This window comes from Macaca fascicularis, chromosome 4 (genome assembly GCF_037993035.2).
Source record: "Macaca fascicularis isolate 582-1 chromosome 4, T2T-MFA8v1.1".
Classification (NCBI taxonomy): Eukaryota; Metazoa; Chordata; class Mammalia; order Primates; family Cercopithecidae; genus Macaca; species Macaca fascicularis.
Genome location: NC_088378.1, coordinates 109691042 through 109700825, shown reverse-complemented (window position 1 = coordinate 109700825; position 9784 = coordinate 109691042). Strand labels below are relative to the sequence as shown.

The window sequence follows — 9784 nt, the reverse complement described above, 5'->3', positions numbered from 1 at the left end:
AGACAGTAATTCTTGTATTAATTGTGGATCTTCTTCAGAGGCTAAACCTTTGCTTAACTTCAATGCTTACATTTCAACTTTTATGTCACAAAATCTACTATGCTATTCATACTTATGAAGTTAAACAGAAACAAAGTATTTCAAATGTAAGACCAAAAATGCCAGATGTATATTTGTATATATGTGGTAAGAGCCCAACACTGAAGTATATTTTTTCAGTTGTGCGAGGTTGTTTCTGGTGCTAAAATGGAACTGCTGATGAAAACAGTTCACACCAAGAAAAAACAATCAAAACTCTGCCACCCACCGTACCAAGCAAACACCGCTCACAGGATCATTTGACCTCATTTCTATATGCATTGTTCATTCTACAGGAAACGTAAAGCTGATAAATTCTACCAGATCAAGGTAAAAATATGTATTTTTTAATGTTTCTTGAGACTCCGTAATTGTATACAGACTGAAAGTGTTTTTAAGAACTGAGAAGAAAATTATTCAATATAATTTTTGTTGTATTTTATTTAATTAAAAACAGTTGTTTTAACTTTTTACCAAGTGTTATATACCATGAGTATTATGAGTTAACAGAATTTTACTAATTTAGAAAGTATGTGATAGTGTCATATTAGGAAAATAAATGATCATGGAAATTTCCCAAAACTCCAAACTTAATTTACCTTCTTGGCATAAATTTTAGATGAAGAACAATGGAAAACTGAATTTAATGCAGAGTCTCATTCTTATAGAAAACTGCAATACTCATTGAATTATTCCTTAATATCACAATTGAGTTGATAATTTATTTTTATGAAACTTTATACTTTTGATTAAAATAATCATAGGATAAATCAGTCTATGATTTCATAGAAGATAAATTGAGTTACAGAAAATCTTTGTCTAACCTTAGCCTTTTAAGTATATTAGTACCTTGGAAATCCTACTTGAAAGTCATCTGATACAGAAAATATGCCATGCAAACATCATCTAAATTTCTTTCTCGAGTGAAATTATGACAGAAGGGCATACATATACCAATAAGAATGCTAACGAGTAGCATATGCAGGTTCCCAAAGCCTATGATATTGGCCATTCTGCTACCTGAAGAAGGAATATAAATTCAAAGAATATATTTACATATATATGTTTAATTTGTTGAACATAGATGATGTTAATGTTTTTCTTAAATGTAAAACGTGTCCCAAATTTATATTAAAAATTCATTGTTTTATATTTCTACTATGGCAATCAGCTATTCAACTAGAAAACAGGAAGGAGGACATAGCTGAACAGTTTATAAGGACATAAAACAGATTTGTATTTTGTTAACAGTGATTGAATTGATTGACTACAGTCACAACATTTTAAGAAAATGATAACCAATAATTTGGATCCCTGAGGTTTGTCACTAACTCACTCTTTAGTACGAAGAAGACTAAATCTCTGCTGTCAACCCTGCAAATCAGACCGCATATGAATACTGTTTCCAATTTTGGTCCTTGCAAACTTATTTAGGAAATTTAGAAAACATTTTGATAACATGGTCTTGAGAGGTCTATATTAATATCATGTCAAATAATACTTATTGAGAGTATTTTGATGTTGATCTTAGATAAGAAGAGAATAATATCTTGAGCTCTGTCTTTAAAACACAGAAGACATAGTATGTTTGCAATGTATTATCAGAACATGAAAGAACCCAATGTGGTCAAGGGATCAAATTTGTGTTGCACTGTTTCAGAAAGCAATGTGAGCCCTAAAGCCTGGAGAAAAAAAAAACTTAGAGCTTTATACAAGAAATATGAATTTAAATTGAAATTTCCTACTTTAGAGTGTACAGCTTTATCAAGAAGATAATAAAGAAGAGATTAATTAGCTTGTCTGGATTCCGGCAGCAGATTCCATCATGTTGGCCTAAAAGTTGCAATAGATAACCTCATCCCATCTTAAATTACTGTGGGGCTGTGATAGCCTTACTGTTTGTTATGCTATAAAAATATTAAACTTCAGTGGTTTTTCATGTCTGTAGTTCTTTTGGAACATGCTTCCTGAAAATGATGATGGTTTATAGATCACGTTCTGTAGACTGTAAAATATTTAGCAGGAGTGAATGAGACAGAGAGAACTTCTTGCTACTTCACTGTAAAACTACTAACCTCTCTAAAATATAAATCAGAAGAATAAAATATAAATCAAAATAGAATGGGGACTTGCCAAACCAAGTATTACAAAAAATAATATGTATTATCGAACACCAATAATTTTTCCCTGACATCTAATGTTGGTTTTACATTTATTAAAAAATATATCTTTTGAAGTACAACTTTTACATGAAAACCTATTTTAAGCAATCATAAAAAGAAGTCAATGATGGGATTATATAACAATTTTTCATTTCCATTAGAATATAAATTATTAAGCTTATCATTTTTCTTTTTATTTTATTAAAAAAGACATTACTGAATGCTGCCAACAGATTTAACATTGGCAAATCATCTGACATACAGCTTAATCTTCTATGATACAATATATGTATATATAGATGTAATTATGTTGTGTGAAGAAAATTGTTATAGCACATTCTGGAATTGATTACCTTGAAACTAAAGTAATAGATTAGAGTTACGTGAAATTTAGTTGCATAGTAAGGCTAAATCTTAAATAAATATGCTACAATTACATTGACAGAATAAAAGATTTTTACTAAAATTTCATACATACCCTTAGGTGTATGCTTGAGTAATTACAATGTATATATAGCTTTTTTCTTAAAGATAACATATGGATGCTGACTTCATAAAGATGGAATAATATGAGAAATAGGACACACCAACCCACATGATACAAAATAATAAAAGCTACAAGAAAAAAAATGCTATAAAAGGGACACAGTTTGGATAATTTTTAAAGCAAACTTCACCCACAAACCAAACAGATGGTAAATCTACATCAGTTTACACAGGTTATAATGACCACTTTCTTATGTAGAAAAAAAGACTGTGAAAAGGAACATAATTTTATATAAAACACACTCCACATTACATTTATATGGCTGTAAATATGGCCTAGAACTTTCCATTGCTCATCATTGTCCACAAATATTTCTCATTTTTTCCATTAAACTAAGCACAAGACACATCACTTTATAGCAATGATTTTTAAATACAAATTTCAAAAATATTTATAATTTCTCTGTCCACCTTCAAAAAATGAAATTGCCATTAGATTTTAACATTCTACAAATTCCAAAACTCTTTACCAGAATAGAGTCCCCTCCATTTGCTTAAGCCAATCACTGATGATTTATGATAATTTAAAGTCAATCAATATTTCAACACTAGTTGGAAAAAGTTCGTGAATAATACCAACAAAATATCTTAAAAGATTTTATAAGATAATTCGATCTTCTAAAGTTTCATCTGACAATGAATTTTAAAACCAGAAAAAATAACTGATATTCATGTTAGCAAGCATTTTTTATTCCACATTCTCTATGCTTGACTGATACATAAATTGTTGCAAATCATCTAAGTGAAGCACTAAGTATAAAAAGATGAGCACTGGAAATTTTTAAAAGAAATTACACTTGTATGTATTATAATATAATACATACCACATTTAACTCCTATTGCAACTAAATATTAACAGAAGTTTTGGCAGCTGTTAAAAAGTTCAAATATTCACCCATGTAAAAATATGACATCTATTTTTTCTTAAACTAAGACTATTTTGGCCGGGCGCGGTGGCTCACGCCTGTAATCCCAGCACTTTGGGAGGCCGAGGCGGGCGGATCACAAGGTCAGGAGATCGAGACCACGGTGAAACCCCGTCTCTACTAAAAATACAAAAAATTAGCCGGGCGCGGTTGTGGGCGCCTGTAGTCCCAGCTACTCGGGAGGCTGAGGCAGGAGAATGGCGTGAACCCGGGAGGCGGAGCTTGCAGTGAGCCGAGATCGCGCCACTGCACTCCAGCCTGGGCGACAGAGCGAGACTCTGTCTCAAAAAAAAAATAAAAATAAAAATAAAAAAAAAAACTAAGACTATTTTTTGTTCATAGATACAGATACAAATAACCTGTCTCTAAAGTTACTCCTTATGTAGTTTCATTCATTTCACAAAAGCCAGCCCAAACATGTCACACACTGAAATTCAAAAGGTTTTAATGAAAGAGCTCTTTCATTTTTTGTAACAGTACCATTGGGATATCTGGAAAGGGTAATACAGTTAGAGAAACTGTGAAGATGGTTTTATCACAAACAAAAATAGTAGAGCAAGAAAAGGAAAAGATGTTTTAAGGTAAGATAATATCATTCATTGAATTTGGACCTACTGAGTTTGAAGCATTGGTAGAATGTTCAACTGGAAACAGTTTTCCGACATTTGGAAATATAATAGTAAGGTAAGCATAGAAGATGTGCTTAGGCTATAGTAACAACTTTTAGATACTATATCAGTCATAGTTAAAGTTACAAACTATGCATGATATCCAAGGTAAATAATGAAGACAGAGAAGAAGCACAAGAAAAGATTATTTGAGCAAAGCATATGGTTTGAGTGGTATGAGAATGAAGAGATGGGAAAACCTTACTATAAATAAATAAATGGTGCTCTCAAAAAATTAAAATGGTGTAATAAATGGTGCTCTCAAAAAATTAAAATGAAGAAAAATAAAGAATGAGAAAAGAGCATTGTTTGTGATCATAAGTGCTTTAGGTCATAATGCTTTAGGAATAATTTCCTGGTTTTATAAATGAGGAACAAATATGAATAAACAGGTATAAGATCCTTAAGTGTAAGTTTATATATGAAGGTGAAGATTTTAACAAGTGGACTTGAGATCATAGATCATGATGAAATAATATCAATAATGGTGAATGACACTGAGTCAAAAGTTTTGTGTGATAAAAATTCTAATAAAATCAACAAACTTAACTGACTCAATGAATATACAAGAACCATAACCTTTGTAGAACTTACTAACTTACACACAAGGCATAGGTATGCTTAGTTTTGCTTTTTACCAAAATGCCAATGAGATGTTTATTTTTCCCTCAAATCTTTATTGCGGTATCATTAACAAATAAAAATTGCATATATTTCATATATGCCTTGATGTTTTGATACATGTAATACATTGTGGAATAATTGCCACAATCAAGATAATTAACATATTCTTCACCTCACAAAGAGAGAGCGTGTGTGTGTGTGTGTGGTGAGAGCACTTACGATCTATTTTCTCAGGACATTCTAAGTCCACAACACAGAATTGTTAACTATATTCACATTGCTGTACATTAGATTTCCAGAAATTATTTCTCTTACATAACTAAAACTTTTTATCCCTTGACCAAGATCTTGCCATTTCCTGATCCTCTCAGTTTCTGGAAACTAAAATTCTACTCTTCATCAGTTACCCTTGTTATGCATAGCTAAATGTATACTTAAAACCAACATTGTAGAGCAATGTAGAAGTCAGGAAGGAACTCTGGTCCCTTGGAATGCTTTTCAGAAAAGAAAAAAATGACTAGCTAGAAAATGTATGTTGACTTCCCAGATGAAAATTAGAAATTGACACAGAAATAGCAAGATGATTTATTGAAGAGTAAAGACTCACAATAAAAACTTGTTATAATTTAACTTTTATATAACGACATTTTATTTCAAAAAAATATTAAAATAGTAAACTATATTGAAATAACAACTTTCTATATACTTTTTACTTAAAAGCCTTACTTGTCTATATTAACTTCCATTCATTGTCCACATAAAATCCTAGGATTTAAGACCACTTAAAGTCTATGTGAAAAGTGAGGAAGTATTTTCAACAATCCAGATTTCAGTTCCTTATCTATAAATTAGAGATAGTAATTTCAAATGCAAAGATTTTGAGAATTAAATGATTATATAATTTTGCAATTATTTTGTAAAATTTGAAAGCTTACCCAAATGGTAGGTAACATCATTTGAAATTATTTGCATTAAATTTTAATAAAATGCATGCTAATTATAAATAACTAGAACATATAAATTTTAAGAAAATTAAAATCCTTCATAATTCTAAAATAATGGAATTTTTAGGTATATGTTTTTCATATGTCAGTTCACATCATTATCATATACCTTTGTATTCTGGTTTTTAACTTGGCGCTATGATAATTTAAGTGTTTTCCAAATCATTACTTACTTTAAAAAGTGTCTTAATGCCTGTATAAACATAATATTACATTTGTGAGTATTTCAATTAACTAAGAGAATTTGCAATTTTCGATTTAATATTTTGAGTGCTTTCAGAACTTTTTATAAACAAGACTATATTCAAAAATCTTTACTGACTACTAATTTGTCTGCCAAGATTTCATTAGAATAAAAACGTCAAGAAGTAATTTAAGCAGGTCAAAAAGCAATCACATTTCAAGGACTTCAACGTAAATTATCAAATTGGCCACTAGAAATAATTTGCAATGATTCATCCATTTGCAATTTGAGAAATAGCGCATGGCATATACCCTCTGGAATAAAATGGGCATTATGTCATTATCTTTCTAATGTGTCAGAAGAAAAATTCTATTTTATTATTAAGTGTTTATCATAGCAGTTGAGTCTTTTACTATATTTCATGATTGTTTGTAGTGTGTACATGTGTTTAGCTATATTATTATGCTATATATATTCTTTTATATCTGTCTTTTTTAAACAAGTTTGTTCTCTTTCCAATTCAGTATGTATGTATGTGCATATAGGTACATATACTCTCACATACATATACATAATTATTTTAAGTCTGAATTGCATTCAGAGATGGCTTTAACCAGTTTCTCTAAATGGACAAATGATCAATAAATTATTTCATATTGGCAAATTTTATACATAATCCACATACAGCAGTGTCTGTTTTTATTAATCATATGATTATTTGGAGTCACTTTCATGAAGAGTCATTAGTGAGTTTAAAACATGTACCTATGTTACTTGATGTTACTCATTGTAAAATTGCCTTCCAGAGACGTTTTAGCAATGCATCGCACCAGCAACAACACATCATGCATGAGAATGACTTTTTTCCTCCACAGATCATTCGCAGAATTAAATTTGAGTTTGTTAGTCCCTTTCACTTTTGTGGAGCACTAAGGGGTTAAAATAAAATTGACAAACAGTCTTAGCTTGCAGAAACAGAAACATGGGTAGATGGGAGTGAGTGTTTCAAGAAATGGGGTCAACTGCAAACAGCTCACTGGCACCCAAGTATCCTGTCACAGGCCCTGAGCTCACCAGCTCACATGTACCCAAGCATCCTGTCTACAAGCATTCATACTAAACAGCATGACCTTATAAAATTTCCAGCTACTCCGGAGGCTGAGGCAGGAGAATGGCGTGAACCCGGGAGGCGGAGCTTGCAGTGAGCTGAGATCCGGCCACCGCACTCCAGCCTGGGTGACAGAGCGAGACTCCGTCTCAAAAAAAAAAAAAAAAAAAAAAAAAAAAAAAAAAAAAAAAAAAAAAATTTCCCCCCAGCTCCTGCCTCTTTGCAGACAGCAGAGAGCCTTCTTTCTGCTGTCTTGCCTGTTGCTCCTTTGCAATGTACTGTTCCCTTTTTTTCTAATAAATCTGTCTTTCTAAACTTGTTACTGTCTCAGGTATATTCCTTTACTACTCATGCACCAGCCTGAGACAGTTGACCATAACAACTTTGTCTAATTTTGACTGAAGTAAAGAGAACGAAACTTATTTTTAAATTTTGAACACAAATAGGCTATTAACGAAACTTTATTTAACTCTTTATATTTTTCCAGGCCAATTTTAAAGCTTTTAAAAGTTTTTTTTGCTATCATTGTTTGTTTTTGTTTTTGTTTGTTTTTTTTTTTTTTTTTTTGAGACGGAGTCTCGCTCTCTCGCCCAGGCTAGAGTGCAGTGGCTCCATCTCGGCTCACTGCAAGCTCCACAACCCGGGTTCAGGCCATTCTCCAGCCTCAGCCTCCCGAGTAGCTGGGACTACAGGCGCCCACCACAACGCCCGGCTAATTTTTTATATTTTCGGTAGAGACAGGGTTTCACCGTGTTAGCCAGGATGGTCTTGATCTCCTGACCTCGTGATCCACCCGCCTCGGCCTCCCAAAGTGCTGGGATTACACGCCTGAGCCACCGCGCCTGGCCAAAAGTTTGGTTTTTTAATCCTGTGCACATTGTTAGTAAATATAGTATTTTTTCTTAATGGTTTTTATGGTTTTACATCATAATAATGCAAACATTTCTCCAAATACTAGATGTTTAGTATTTCCATGTTGCTGCATTTAGCATACTTTTCATGACTTATTTCCTTGACATGTTTTGTATTTCCTTGACATATACAATATTATTAAAACACACACTCAATAATAATTTAAATGTTAACCCTCACAAATCCATTAGTCTCAATTTTGTTTAACTTTTTTTGTAGTAGATAAATAATTTTATATAGTGAATTATATCAGTCTGTTCTGTTTACTTTTATACTTCATAAGGAATTGGATAAGTCTCAAACAAGATAATTAATCATTCTGGGTTTTTGTTTTGTTTTGTTTTGTTTTTTGAGACAAGGTCTCACTCTATCACCCAGGCTAGAGTGCAGTGGCACAATCTTGGCTCAGGGCAGTCTTGACCTCTCTGGCTCAAGTGATCCTCCCACCTCAGCCTCTTAAGTAGCTGGGACTACAGGCACACACAACCACGCCTGGCTAATTTTTTGAGTTTTTTTGTAGAGACAGGATTTTGTCATGTTGCCCATGCTCGTCTCAAACTCCTGAGCTCAAGCAATCTTCCTGCCGTGGCCTTGAAAACTGCTCGGATTACAAGCATACGGCACTGCGACCAGCCTCTATTCTGTTCTTTATTTATTTGCATTCATGTTTAAAATTTCAACTTTTAAAATTTAATTTTTAAATGTTGAGAAATAAAGGACGCTATTTTTTCATATAATGAGTTATTACCTGAACATTTATTAAATGATTTCGTATAATGCCATATATTGTCATTCTTAACGTGTTTCTCATGTCTCAATTGGTTGCATTTTTCATCTGTCAAAAGGTCTCACTTAAACTTTTTAAGCTTTGCTGAGTCCCTTTTAAAAAACGTACAAAGGGTAAGACACCACAAATTTCACCAACATTTTTAAAGTATATATTCCTATTTATAAATCCAAATACGATTTCAGAGTTATTTTGAGTTTCTAAAGGATCTTCTTTAAATTTTATATGGAATTTTGATCATGTTATAAAAGTGAAAATACATATCTTATAGTACTAAAAAATTTATTTGGAAATACAGTATTTTCCCCACTCGTATCCTTCTTCCTTAAATACTTCATCAAATTTTGCGTTTGTGTTTTCCAGTTGTGACATATTTCTTGTTTAATATTTTTTCTTCTAATTTTAAATGCTTTGAAACTGTTATAAATGTACTGATTTTATTATACTTTCTACCCACTTAGTATTTTATATTTTCTATTTTTGATTCTCTTGAAGCAAGTGTGTCATATATATGGAGATACTGAAAAAAATTTAGGGAAATTAGGATTAGGGAAAGATTAGGGGAAAAAAAGTGTAGTTAGTATTTTCTTCCATAATCAATGAGTGAAATAAAATTTTCTCAAGCAATGACTGCACTATTACCTCATGCTGCTCCCCAAACAAACATTTTAAGCTGAAATACAGTGTGTCTATACTGCAGTTCAAGAAATACTTCTGCTGATCAATATCTCAATGGAATAGGAATTCCATGGAACATAATTATATCATTTGACTAAAGTAAATTC

At 31.9% G+C, this 9784-nt stretch overlaps 1 long non-coding RNA gene across 1 annotated transcript in view; it reads left to right on the top strand.

The window, feature by feature from the left end:
- Positions 1-328: 328 nt before the first annotated feature.
- Positions 329-9784, top strand: part of LOC135970599 (uncharacterized) — a 110452-nt gene continuing 100996 nt past the window's right edge. Inside the window, exon 1 of the long non-coding RNA XR_012434449.1 lies at positions 329-408. This is a non-coding gene — a long non-coding RNA (uncharacterized lncRNA). The remainder of the gene's footprint in view (positions 409-9784) is intronic.